Consider the following 14739-nt stretch of genomic DNA (forward strand, 5'->3'; position numbering starts at 1 on the left):
ATAATTTCTTTCTGTAACAAGCAAGCAACATTGAGCGGGTCTCGGTAAATAAAGAATGATTTAGACAGAATAATACGTCAAAACAATAAGCCCAAAAATGTTGATCGCGGGTGAAAATAATTCGGCGGATCACGACAACAAACGAAAATGTAGGGGGGAAAACAAACAACAACAAAAACAGTCCGTATACATGCGCCAGACATTTTACAGTTGCCTCAGCCTTACAGAACTTTCCGGTGAGCTAAAAACAAAACTATACAACAAAAAATATTTATAAATTACATAGGGATTTTGTCCAACTACTTACATTCCCTCTGTCAGGTCTTCATAATAAAAATCATGTCGTCGTGCATGAGTACTGGGTGGGGTCAAAGTTACTATATAGTTGTTTCATTTCTAATGTCATACACGAAGAAAGTAATTATGTTGATTTCAATTAACTTCGGAACGTTTTACTTATTTCCAACCACGAAATACCAACTATATAGTAACTTTTGCCAAATACTATAGATGAGTAAGTGTGTATATTAACTTAAAACCACGGTTTTATGTGTGAGAATAGGACACAACGTATTAAACTGCTTTTGGAGTTCTAAAACATATACACAACTTTTCCACAAAATCGCTTTGTAAACCTAATTTCAAGGGAACTTTATTAACCAGTTCAGTGCCTCAAACGAGATAACTCGTCCAAGCCGATCGATAACACAGTGCCACGGACGAGTTAATTCGTTCTCAATACTGTGTTCGCAATGTGTCTTTAAAGACATGCATTTGATCTACTTACAAATTGTTTCACTTTCGATCCAAAATGACATCACGAAAAAAAGTTACAAAATGAAGAAGCATTAGAGCTGTATTTTGAACTTGGTTCGGAGTTGCCGTAGCAGCTGAAATACTTGGCAGTCAACAGGTTAAACTTGACAGTTTCGGTTGATGACCGATACGTTATTATTCTTTACCCAAATGAAGTATTCCATCACTGCATTGTGTATTTGACGATCACTTTACTTGTTTTCACTAATACCAAGAAACTTGTAATCATTTTTAAATGATAAAAACGATTTCGCGATGCATCTATAGTTAAATTATTTCTTTCAAAAGCTCTTCCACCAAACAGCAACTGTTAAATCGCACCAGAATGCCGGTAGCTGAGAAACATAAGCAGATATTTCTCACAAAAGTTTCCCCACCGAGCCAGCCTATAACAGCTCTGAGTAACAAACAATGTTTTGTAAACATAATATTTAGTGTACGACAGCACATCTTGACAAGACAAACTGCACACACGTACTGTGTTTTCTACAATAAATAGTATTGTGCTTAGAAACTGTTGTTTAATTTACTATCACGTTAGCATAATTTGGTTCTCTTAACAAGTATCTGTTGCACTGAAGAGAAAAGGCCGAAGCACTTTTATGACTTTTCACTTATAAGACCTAGTCGAAATTAGGTTCTTGAGGTTTCCACTTGTTTCGATGTACTTCGTATACGTATTTGCAGAGTTTGACCGAGTCTTAATGCTAATTAACATTAACAGCAAGCAGACAGGCACGTCTTCACTGCTCTTTAGTGGATTATTAAAACGGCACCATTGTAAACTGGTTCCACGTGCATTGTGTACACTATTAACCTTCAGACTTACGACGATAACCACTATGTACACAAAGCTTTATAGAACGTGCATACAAACACATGGAACTTTTAGGCCTAATATTAATCGTAACTCATGCTTTGCTGAATGTTCATGTTGTTTCCACATTCCTTTTACTTAGTTGATTGCGGATTTCAAATCAGAGGCATGTGGGTGTGTCTGTACAAATAGCTCTCTAGACCTGCCTAAAGTCCGTCATCAGATGTTGCTAATAAGGTCTTTCAGTTTGTGCTGGAACTCGAGTTAGTCGAGTCCGGCCACGTCAGCCAAAATTTCACCCGAAATGCTATTTATATGCAAACCACAATATTTATTGCACACGTGAATTATACGATGTTAACAACGAAACAAACGCATTATTGAGGTTGATTCTGAACAATATTCGAGTGTTCGACGGTTTTTGAATCATAAAACGTTGATTTCGTATATAGGTGGGTGAGATAAACATCTTTGCACTAAGTCTTACAGTGTTAATAACAGCAAAGCAATGAAAACAAAGAATACTTAAGTTAACGTCCACTCTCGAATGCTGCTCTACAAAGCTTCTTAAAATAGATAACATAATCACAATCTTAGAATATAATACGCCAATTTACTGTTTGGCATATTAGAAAGAAAAAACACGTATTAGTTATCAGAAGTTCTACTCATATTACGAGCATATTCTGTAACGATAATATTTCTCTGGACCATAAGAAGAAATTGATTGATTGATTGATTTAGTGTTTTACGGCACAAAGCAGCGAGGCTATCTGCGCCAGACATTCGGTAAAAATGTAAAAAATAAATAAATGTAGTAATAGACATAAATGGAAATGAAGGTAAAACAAAAAAGTATAAAACCAATGTTGACACCTAGTCTACAATGTTAAGATAAAAGGCAGAGTATAAGAAGTTAAGGTATTTACTCTAGCAAAAAAAAAGGTAATGATCATAACCCGCCAGGAAGACTAACAGGTAAGTTCAAGAACCACCGTCAGTTACCTGAAGTTGGTCTTTCCAGTCCTGGTTCCGGGTTATGAGCCAATATGGCCAGTACTAAAAAGTTAAGTAGTAAAAGTGTGAAATGATCTGCAGCAAAAGGATAATAACAACTCGCCAGGACGACTAACGAGTAGTTCAAACGGATAGTTCAAACAGTAGCGTTAGTCACCTGAAGTTGGCCTTTCCAGTCCTGGTGTCGAGTTATTTAATGTTCTGGCCATTGTCCAATGTCAAATTGAATGAGAGAGATTAAAACTGTAAAAAAGGAACCACAATTAAAAAGGTGTAATGAATAAATATGCAACACTTAAATGAGATTAAAAAGATTAATGGCCATTAAAAAATTAAAAACATTATCAAGGTGGACAGAGTCACCATCACCAATAACTCTGTCCAATGTTACAGACTGACCCTGGGAAAAAATATGTTTAAAATATTGCCGTCGTTGAGAATTGTAACGATGGCAAGAGAGTAAAACGTGGCTGATAGTGATTTGAGTGTTACACAAACTACACATTGGTGCATCAGTTCCAGATAAAAGAAAACGATGAGTTAAAAAACTGTGACCAATGCGTAGCCTAGTGAGAACAACTTCCTCCTTCCGAACTTTACGGAAGCTAGATGGCCAAAGTCCAATTTTGGGTTTGATTTGAAAAAAGTTTATTGTCACGTTGCTCACTCCAAATGGACTGCTAGCTGGCACGGAGCCGAGCCTTGAAGACAACACCATAGTCCATGTACGGAACAGGCACAGGAGTGATGGTGCTGAAGTAGACATATTTAGCTGCCATGTCTGCAAGCTCGTTCCTGCGAATACCAACATGGCCTGGTATCCAGAAAAACTGGATTGAAGTAGCTGCTAATGAGAAATGGGCCAGTCGGTTTCGAATATCAGCGAGAATAGGATGTGAGCTAACGTGTAGCGATTACAAGGCAAGTATAGAACTAAGCGAATCAGTATAAATAGTGCAGTTGGAGTACTGCTCAGCTGCAATATGATCCAGGGCAAGAGATATGGCATACAGTTAAGCAGTGAACACAGAAGCTGTAGGAGGGATTCTGCGCGCAACTACTGACCCATAGCAAACCATAGCAGAGCCCACTGAGTTACCTGATTTGGAACCATCTGTATAAATGGGAACTGAATGATTGTTTGAAAGATATTCATTGAATAAAAGACGGTACTTCCAATCTGGAGTACCTGCCTTTTTTTTAGGTGACTGAAAGAAAGGTCACATTTGGGGGCTGTAATAAGCCATGGTGGGATGGGCCGACCTGTGGTATCTGCAATGTTACCCAAGGACAGACCCAATTCATCCAATTGCGCCCGGATGCGAAGGCCAAACGGAGCAATGACAGATCGTCTGTTCTGAAAAAAGTACTGCCCACCGAGGAAGGAAAACACATTCCCAGGTGGGATGCTTTGGTTAGGAATGAAGTTTCAAAGTATGTTGTAAAGATAGTTGCAAACGGCGAAGATGTAGAGAAGGTTCATGAGATTCAATGTATATACTTTGAACTGGAGAGGTACGGAAAGCCCCACTGCAAGGTTGAAGTCCTTGGTAATGAATGGGGTCCAGCATCTTTAAGGCCGAGGGTCTGGCAGAGTCATAGACCATTGATCCATAATCGAGTTTCGATCTAATAAAAGCACGATATACCTTTAACATTGAACAGCGATCTGCCCCCAACTGGTAGAAGAGAGAACACGGAGGATGTTCAGTGCTCTTGTGCATTTGACCCGAAGCTGCTTTAAGTGTGGTATAAAGGTCAGTTTACGATCAAAGATAAGCCCCAAGAACTTGGTCTCCGGAACCACTGGCAGCAAAACTTCACCGATATGAAGTTCAGGATCAGGGTGAATACCCCGTCGACGGAAAAAGTGCATGCATACAGTTTTGGAGAGAGAAAAATTAAAGCCGTTCGCCAGAGTCCACTTCCGTACACAATTGAGGGCGGTTTGTAGTTGCCACTCAATATATCTCATGTTTGACGACTGACATGAGATGTGAAAGTCGTCGACACACAGCCCATTCGCAACAGTGAGAGGGAGTTGTTCAGTGATGGCATTTATCTTTATACTGAAGAGTGTAACACTCAATACACAGCCTTGAGGGACTCCAAGTTCCTGTACAAAAGAACGGGAAAGTGTCGAACCCACACAAACTTGGAATCTCCTGTCCATTAAAAGATTTTTAATAAACATGGGTAGATGGCCACGTAACCCATATGTATGGAGGTCTCGCAAAACGCCATACCTCCATGTTGTGTCGTAAGCCTTCTCTATGTCAAAGAATATTGATACAAGATGTTGGCGGTTGAGAAAGGCTTCTCTGATAGATGTTTCAAGACGAATTAGGTGGTCTGTGGTGGAGTGCTGTCGACGAAACCCACACTGGGTGGGCGAGAGGAGGTTGTTTGATTCAAGGAACCAAACAAGACGAGCATTAACCATCCTTTCTAATGTCTTACAGAGACAGTTCGTCAAAGCAATTGGACGGTAGTTTGAAGGAATCTTGGGATCTTTCCCTGGCTTAGAGAAAGGTAAAATAATAGCCTGGCGCCAGGCATCAGGAAAAACATTCTCCAGCCAGATCCGGTTGAAAACAATCAGAAGGACATCAAGAGAAGCAGGAGAGAGATGGTGCAGCATGTCATAATGAATATCATCAGGTCCAACAGACGTACTGGCAGACCGATGAAGGGCCATTTTTAGTTCCACCAGGGTAAAGGGACAATTACAGTCAAAGAAACAGTCAGTTCGAAAGGAAAGAGGTGATCGCTCTTCCCAAGTCTTGATGACCAGGAAGGTGGAGGAACAAAAAGAAGTGCTAGATACACGGCAAAAGCTTTCACCTAGAGTGTTAGCAATGTTCCGAACATCACTCACCTCCTGACCATCAGAGAGTAAGATCGAGAGGGGGATAGAATTGTAGTGCCCATTAACCTTTCGAATCCTGTCCCATATGATCTTGGAACTGGTGGTAGAAGATATGTTGGTTGTGAACTTAATCCAAGATTCCTTCTGGCTTTGACGTCTTACCCACCTAGCATGTGCACGGGCCCGTTGAAAAGCAACCCGGTTTGAAAGTGTGGGATATCTATGAAAAGTATCCCAGGCCCGCTTTTGAGCCTTCCGTGCTAAGTGGCAAGCAGGATTCCACCACGGACGAGGATATCGTGGAAAACGTGTCGAGGTTTTAGGAATACAGTGAGCAGCTGCATGTGTAATACAGTCAGTTACCGCTGCTACACAGTCGTCTATTGATGGCTGATTTACGATGGCAGGATCAAGTTCTGCGAGAGTAGTGAAAGTGGGCCAGTCTGCCTGATCCAGCTTCCACCGGGGCACGCGGGTAGGGTGGCATCGACCACGGCCAGTCTCTCTCAAAAGGATCGGAAAATGATCACTGCCTAGTGGATTACTGTCAACCCTCCATGAAAAATGGGAGAATAATAAAGGGGAGCAAACTGAGAGATGAATAGCGGTAAAGGACTGACTAGGTGCATGAAAGTAAGTGGAAGAACCAGTATTGAAAAGAGAAAGATTGTGATCAGAGAGCATCCCGCTCTACAGATCGGCCCCTCCCATCAATAATAGCACTTCCCCAGAGGGGATGATGTCCATTAAAATCCCCGAGGATTAGAAATGGAGATGGCAATTGTTCAACGAGAGCATCAAGATCTGATTGATCATATGTCTCTCCAGGGGACAGGTACAGAGAACAAACAGTGATAGTACGACCCAAGGAAACACGGATGGCTACATCCTCCAAGGGTGTGTTGAGTGACAAAGACAGGGTGGGCACGTGTTGATCAACCAACAGTGCCACCCCTCCATATACTCGACCATCACACAACCTGTCATTTCTGTACAGAGAAAACTGCCGAATGGAGACAGTATCAGCAGTTTTGAGAAATGTTTCTTGTAAAGAAAGACAAACAGGATGGTAGGAAGCAATCAGCGTTTTGATAGCATCCAGATTAGAACGTAAACCTCGACAGTTCCATTGTATCAAGGTGGCCATTTTTAAGAATGGGTAAGTGAAGTGGCTGGAGAACCCTTCGGTTTACAACCACGTCTTTTTTTCTTTACTGTCTTTAGTCGGAGGAGGTCTATCAACCTCTATGGATCCTGCTCTGGGTCGGGTGGGCAGGTTTTTGTTATTGGAAGGGGAATCCAGCGACTGAGGACGCGAACGAATAACTGTTTTGTCTCTTGTGGTGAGAGAAAAAGATGTATCAGAAGAAATGCCTGTATTTGAAACTGAAGGACGTGGATCTTGAGGTTTGTTGGAAGGTATGGGAGTAACAGAGATGGGTGTGGAAGTCGATTCATCAACCTTTTTAACCACGGAGGTCAAAAGGCTTTTCATTTGTTTTGAAAACGATTCTCTTGTAGGCACAGAGAGATCTGTCTGCACTCCCACTGTAGTTGTGGAATGAAGTGCAGCAGCATATGTCCGAGATGGAGTTGTGGACAGCAATTTCCGAGCCTCAGGATAACTAATGTTGTGTCGTTTTCAAACGCTGCACCTCTTTTTCCTCCAACCATTTTGGGCAAGAATGAAAGTAAGAGGGGTGAGAACCATTGCAATTACGCAATGTGGGTTCATGTCACAGTCATAGGCATCGTGTACCTTGCCTCCACAACGAGCACATGTCAGGGAACCACGACAAGATGTCTTTGAGTGGCCGAATCTCTGACATTGGAAACATCGAAGAGGGTTTGGTATGTATGGCCGAACCCTGCAAATGAGATAACCTGCCTTGATGGTGGCAGGTGCACGTGGTGAAGTAAATGTTAAAACGAGGGTATTTGTTGGCAGTGTAACTCCATGTTTGCGAATGGATATGCGCCTCACTGCAGAAACTCCTTGAGTGGAGAGACCAGCGAGAATCTCTGACTCGGGAACGTTCTTCAAATCCCTTTCAACAATAACTCCTCGTGAAGAATTAAAGGTAGCATGGGGTGTAACCTCAATAGGTATATCCCCAATTGCCTTTGAATTCAAGAGGAGTTCACTGTGTTGGGATGTGGATGTTTCAACCAATATGTCACCAGATCGAAGTTTCTTTACTGATTTTGGAGAGCCAGCAAGTCCCTCTAGTCCCTTTTGAATAAAAAAGGGGACATTTGCCCTAAAGGTTTTTCCGAAAGAGAATGTAATATAAGAAAATGAGGTACGTGTGTTACTGATGTTGAAGATTGCTGTTCTGAGTATTCAAGACGTGGTCGCTTACCCATTGACTGTTGTTTTACAATTTTATTTAAATTTTTTAGAGAATCCATAGGAAAAGGAAAAAAATTTCGGTACCCACTGACCCCACCCACCATGGAGCCCTACAAGGGGACGCACTACAAAGTCACGCACGGACAATGCAGCAACGCCAGGGTTTCGTGAGCACTATACCCAAACACCAGCATCAGGCACAATGTCCACAACACCCGTTGAGAACTTCCAACACTGGTACTTGGTTGACTCTAGCCCAAGTGGACCAGCCGATTGACCCAAGGGGGGCCACCCAAAGGCCGCCCGTCTACAGGAATTCAAGGTCAAAGTGGTGTGTTAGGGTTAGACCCCTCAACCACCAGGATACTCTCTTCCCCTTCACGGGTCGCCACGTACGGCAAACACGTGGGTGGATGTTTAGATCCCAGAGAAGGTAACCAGATAGAACAGAACCTTCCCTGGGAGGTCCCCTCACCACGTACAGGAATCCACACAGAGGGGTAGAAGAAATAAAAAGAGTTGAAAAGTAACATTCAGAATGGTGCAGGAATAGGAAGTGAAAAACGAATGACCTCTTTCCAGCTTTTTGTTTTTACTTTCCAAAAGGACCTTGACTTCCCCCGCAGGAGATGTGCAACCACCAAGTTGACGCCAAGTTCAACAGTTGAGTTATACTTAGCTGTGACTAAAAATCTAGTAGTGTGGATCCCCGTGGGGTTCTCCAATAGGGTGTTACGACCTCAGTACACTGACACAATGTGTGAATACAAATGTACGAAGTGTAGCAGTATTAGGACAACCTAATATACATTTTCTCAAGTTGCTAAAAACTGCGACATCATTCAAGTTCATACAGTTCAAACTGCTAATGAACTTTACTGCGCCTTATAATATATTTTTCACGTTAAAAAGTGTTTCGTGATGGAAAAGGGCCGGAAAAATGGTTAGAGCCATTCTCAGTTACGTTTAACATTCGTGCAAAATAAAAGCATAAAAAATCATGATTGAATAATACGCGTTACATGACACCATTTTACGTATTTATATATAAAATTACCTTATTTATATGTATTATAACCGCCAACCCAACCTCCGCCACATAGAAGACAAGAAAATCACGAGGGTAGGGACAAAAATTGACGCAGGAAAGTTTTGATTTGTTTTCTTGAATTTCGTGAAAAGCTACATGACAGCCATCCACACTAGCCGTCCCGAATTTAACAGTGTAAGACTAGAGGGAAGGCAGCTAGTTATCACTACCCACCGCCCAACTCTTGGGTTACTCGTTTACCAACGACCGTCACATTATAATGGCTGAAAGGGCACACATGTTTGGTATAACAGGGACTTGAACCCGCAACCTTCAGATTACGAGTTCAGCGCCTTAATCACTTGACCATGGAGGAAAGCGTGTATCACAAGATCATGTAGTTACGAGCCTGAAACCCGATGAAAAGTCCGCCCAAATTTGTTACAACTGTCTACTGTTCAACAAAGAAACAACTATGAAATACTCAAATTTCAAGGGCGTAAAATAAAAACAAGGCCCTATAATCAAACCAGTATGCCAATAAAAATATGTAAAGTTCATAACACAGCAGGACTACACTAAAATTGTATACATTCTTAATTAATGACCCATAAATCCATCTTAAATACCTACATTCCTAGTACGTTATCTTTTAAGATAGCTTAGTTTCAATCAATTTACTGAAAATAAGACAGGATCACAAATCTGGCCTTGAAGCTCTGAACATCCAAGGTTGATGTGCGTTAAAACCTAACCTACACTAATGTACAAAACTGGTGATGTTAAAATTAAGCTCGAAAACTGCTCAACCAAAACCAGTTTCCTATATTTCTAATTTTAAAATTATCATAAACTACTGGCATCGAAATTCAACCCAGAGACCTGAGTAAAAATGAAGGTCATGTCCATTATAAAGCAAGTTTAATTTGTTTGATAAATCATGAAATTATCCCATGTTATTTTCTTTAACGAGCCTCTTATCTGCTTCGACATAAATCTTTAAAAAAAACACCACCACCCAAAACCTGATGTTGGACGTAAGATTTGACCCTTCTGATAATTTCACCATGTTTCTTAAAAAAATGAAAATGCATACGATATAAAGATGTACAAGAATACAGGATGCTCAAAACGTTTGTTTTGAATTTCGTGCAAAGCTACACAAGGACTATCTGCGCTAGCCTCTCCTAATTTAGCAGTATAAGATTAGAGGGAAGGCAGCTAGTCATCACCAACGAATAGTGGGATTGACCGTAACATTATAACGCCCCGATGACTGAAAGGGCGAGGATGGTTAGTGGGACGGGGATTCGAACCCGCGACCCTAAGATTACGAGTCGAGTGTCTTAATCACCTGGCCATGCTGGGCCGCACAAAACGTATATTTTTTTAGGTTCGTAAACTTTTAAATAAATGTGAGAGTTAAAAGGGGGGGACAAATTTTGAAAAAATAAATAGAAACTGAAAAGGGGAATTGAAAATGTAGCAATATAATAAGTTAAAGTAAAATAATAACGCATCTGGAGTTTGTTGTTTGCAGCAACGAGACGCGAACTTCGAACCTTATATTCACATAGAGGTGGGCGATAAGTCTAACTAAGACCTCAAATAAAACTCCCCAGACAAATTTATACCGTCTGGAGCCGTTTTTGATAACTCAATCAATGTGAACTTGAAGTTTGCTACGAAATATCTTGTGATAACCTATATCCGCAAAAATACGTATCACTACAGGAACTCCTAATCTCCAAGTGTCCATTTACGTGGTTGTATACATACATAATTATGTGTATATACACAAACACATTTGTATTTATTTTAAAACTCCTCTTACTAAATGGTTTTGTCGCTGGTTGATAAAGTTATCCATCACTCTGAAATAAAACTTAAGTTTTTAGCAAACATCGGATAAAACAATTTTTTTTTTTAAAGAAACGGAAAAACGGCAGACTAACATTCCGACTAAACACGTATTTAAAACATATATTCAGTTTGTGTGCGTGTTTCTTACAGCACATTGGGCTGTCTGCAGAGTCCATCGAGGGGAATCGAACCCTTGATTTTAGCGTTGTAAATCCGTAGACTTACCGCTGTACTAGCGGAGGACGTATATTCAATTATTAAGACTACAACGTTAAAGTTACAAGTGGTTTAGTAGATAAATGAAACCAGTCTTTATCCAAATCGAAATATACCCACTGACAGTTTAAACAAACAGAATTCATGAGAAAAACTATTTGGTCTTACATTTTCATTCTTAAAATAATGATCCAAAATCGTTAATGTGTCTTTACTTTAAGAACGGGTAGTTTTCACACCCACATAATGTGTATGCACACAACTTTAACCTTTCACGCGAACAAGGTTCAACGTGCATATTATTTAACTCCAGGGTAACGTTGACATATCCTTGTTATTTTGGTTTTTACAAATCAATAATGCCATCACGTAACAATATTTCACCTACATTCAAATCTATACAAACAACCTACACTAACAAATCCCTTAAATCATGAATAAATAATACAGTACAAAGCTACACAATCTTAAGGGAATCGGTGACATCTCCAACACGTCAAACCACTCGCTACATAGTGATCTGACTTTTCACTGGATCAGGTTAAGTGTTTTTGACCTTTGAAAAAATCCCATTCACATAATATAAGTAGGAAACAATATTGCAAACAAATTCAAGAAATATGTTTACTGACGTTTTCCTAAGTATAGAAATAACAATACAACCTTGAGTAAACACTTATATTAATGTGGTTAAAAAGTTACACACACTTCCTTTAAACTTAGATGTTACTGTGACTGACTTACCTTCCGAACACTGGCATATTAAAAAATCTGGAATTTCCTAATCAGAATTTATTTTGACGCTCAAATATAGAGTATTACATATGCGAAGAAGTCGAGTGGGCTTGTTTCGGATATTCCCACAAAAGTGCTCAATACAGTGCTTATAATCGTCCATATTTTTCAGATGACCGGCTAAAGAAAAGGCAGATGATCAATAGCGCTCATCGTGAAATCTAGAATTTGAAAATCATTTTTAAAATGCATCCGTGGTCCCAAAGATAAATTTTGAAACAATATTAGACACTGCTAAAGAAAGCCAAATCTGGCCAAATTTTAATAGGTAAGTCTGCACCTAGTTCACCTTCTAATTGGTGTGAAAGTTATTAAAACTACAAACATTTTGATAAATCAACTCTCACCCACATTTGACTATCTAAAACAAAACTGTCTTTTACATATTCATATTCTCTATTTGAGTATATTTATGTACATAAAGATTAAAATACTGCAAGTATGAACGCATGATGGCGCTGCACCGTTATCTTTGATTTGTTCAAAATAAATTTAATACAAGAATTTTAATAGATTCCTTAACGCTGAGTTCACTTAGCAATTGTTTCACGATTGATTTGAGGAGTGGAAAAAAGTCAAACAAACAAATGTTCAAAACTCCTTGAACTTGTATAAGTTTTCTTTTTTGTATAATTTATGCAATGTACATCGTAATCGATTTTCATATATCATTTACTTATATGAATAAATTAAAACTATTCATGAAATTCGTTTTGCCTTATGCTGGTTGTAATACTTTCCAATAAATACATACAAGTTAGAGTATCCTCAACAAAAATCCCAAGAACATGCTCGCCCTTTCACCCATGGGGGTGTTATAATGTGACGGTCAATCTCACTATTCTTTAGTAAAAGAGTAACCCAAGAGTTAGCGGTGGATATTGATGACTAGCTGCCTTCCCTCTAACCTTACATTGCTAAATTAGGGATGGCTAGCGTAGATAGGCCTCGTGTAGCTTTGCGCGAAATTCGAAACAAATCAAAACCTAGAACAACTCCTTTGCGACTAATTACTAAAACATAAATCAGCCACCTATTGGAAGAAATTATAACTAAATCTGTGTACTTTATTTTGGTCGAAGTTGTCGCGATCATGTTTTTTTTATCATCCAGAACATTTATAATCATTCATTTCAACATGAAGGTAAATAATGTTTTGTTTAAAAATATTTATGTTCCGTATAACCATGGAAAAGAGCACATTTGTTAATCTTACCCAAACAGCTTTTACAGATTTCATTACTTCTTTAATCTTCAACTGGTGGAAAAAATATAATAAATAAACATCCTGCTGTATGTTACCACCATTTAAATAAAGTACTTTTAATATGGACGATGTTTGTTTATCTGTTGATTCATATGGCAAATTCATTGTATTTACTATAATTAGGATACATAAAATATATATATTTATCAAATTTCAACTGGTTTTTCTTGAAGTATTTATAAGACACTGTTGAGAATAACTTACGTTATTCATACAAAATTTTAAATTAGTAACTTCTTACACGTATATTAACACAGAACAGCTTGCTGAAGGACACTTTAGTAACTGAAACAGGTTATCTTAAAATAATCACAATTCCAGTCATGCTTAATCTCTCACTGACACTTAACTTGCTTTTACACTTGAAAATATTCTATTCATCTTACTCTTTGTTTCACTTCTAGATATGAAAAAAAAACAAACAAGTTAGGTCTTAAAATCTACACAAAATTTAAAAGTTCAACTGTAACTGATAAAATGAGAATAATTTAGAACAATTATAAACTATTAGAAAGAATTCTGTTTTAATATCACAGGGAATTTTATTGTTGGTACAGAGTTAAAGTTTTATTCTGCTCATATTCTGAAAAACAAATAAACAAAAGTTTTACTGTTTTCAACAGATAAATCTTAGTGTGAGGTTTAAAACAATACTTTTCCTAATGATCTGAGCTCTCAGGCTGAAAATATATAAAACAATGTTCTTCCCAAAAAATTAACTAAAAGTAAAATACACTTAAAACAATTGTGCTACTCGTGAAATGAGCTCACAAGATGAAACACAATTCAAAACAATACTTTTGCAGACATAATGAGTTTGGAAGGTAAGAAGTAATTTAAAACAATGCTACTGTTGATGAACTAACTAAAAATATCAAAATAAAATGATACTGCATAACATTTTAAGCACACAAACATATACAATGTTGTCTCATTGTTACATGTGCACTTAGCAGAAGTTGAATACGTTGTTCTTAATTTTGTCGAGTTGACTGGTGAAATCTAGATTTACCAAGCTGTATTTAAAGCTAACAAACCTTTAATATCAGATCTAGTGAAAATCTAGAACTTTGCAACAGTGGAAACTTTCAAGATTTAATTTTTTTTCTGTACTGCAATTTAACAAATCTCCAATAAGTGTTCCACATGCATCAGATGTAAAGGTCCAAATAAACATGCATGTTAATAACAAATTTCTTCAAGAAATAAAAATTGTTATTTTAAATACATCTTGTGAAATATACACCATATTACAACACAAAGAAACCTTATTTATTATTCAGTGAAGCATTGTTTTATTGTTCTATCAGGCACCAAAATATAAAGATATAAACAGAAAATCTTAAGCTACATGAAGGAATTACAAAACAAATGGCAAATGACTACCCAGCCAATATACAAGAAATTTCGTAAAAAGAAAGAGATGTTAAACATATCTTTTAAACTTGAGAAGACAAAAACAGGTAACAGAAAATTACTAAGGAAGCCTGTATTAGTTCAGTAGTCTGCTAAAATATTCTTCATATATGATAGTAGAATCACTCTTCTGGAGGCAGTGAAACTCCTAAGCAATAGTCCACCAACAACATTAGTTGCAGAATTGTGGAATGAGCCTTGAAATGACCTGCATACATGTTTCATTAGGCTTCATGATTTTTTTCCAAACATTAGAAGTCTGCCAGTGTACGAAATCCAT

At 38.3% G+C, this 14739-nt stretch overlaps 1 protein-coding gene across 16 annotated transcripts in view; it reads right to left on the reverse strand.

Moving 5' to 3' along the window:
- LOC143225008 (R3H domain-containing protein 1-like) overlaps window positions 1-14739 on the reverse strand; it is a 96873-nt gene that overhangs the window by 70422 nt on the left and 11712 nt on the right. The window contains exon 2 of one of the 16 annotated variants that reach the window (XM_076453624.1): window positions 11726-11937. The exons of the other annotated variants lie outside the window; for them this stretch is intronic. The gene's annotated coding sequence lies outside the window, so the exon portion shown is untranslated. The remainder of the gene's footprint in view (window positions 1-11725; window positions 11938-14739) is intronic. 16 annotated transcript variants of the gene reach the window in all.

Source organism: Tachypleus tridentatus, chromosome 9 (assembly GCF_004210375.1).
Source record: "Tachypleus tridentatus isolate NWPU-2018 chromosome 9, ASM421037v1, whole genome shotgun sequence".
NCBI classification, from domain to species: Eukaryota; Metazoa; Arthropoda; class Merostomata; order Xiphosura; family Limulidae; genus Tachypleus; species Tachypleus tridentatus.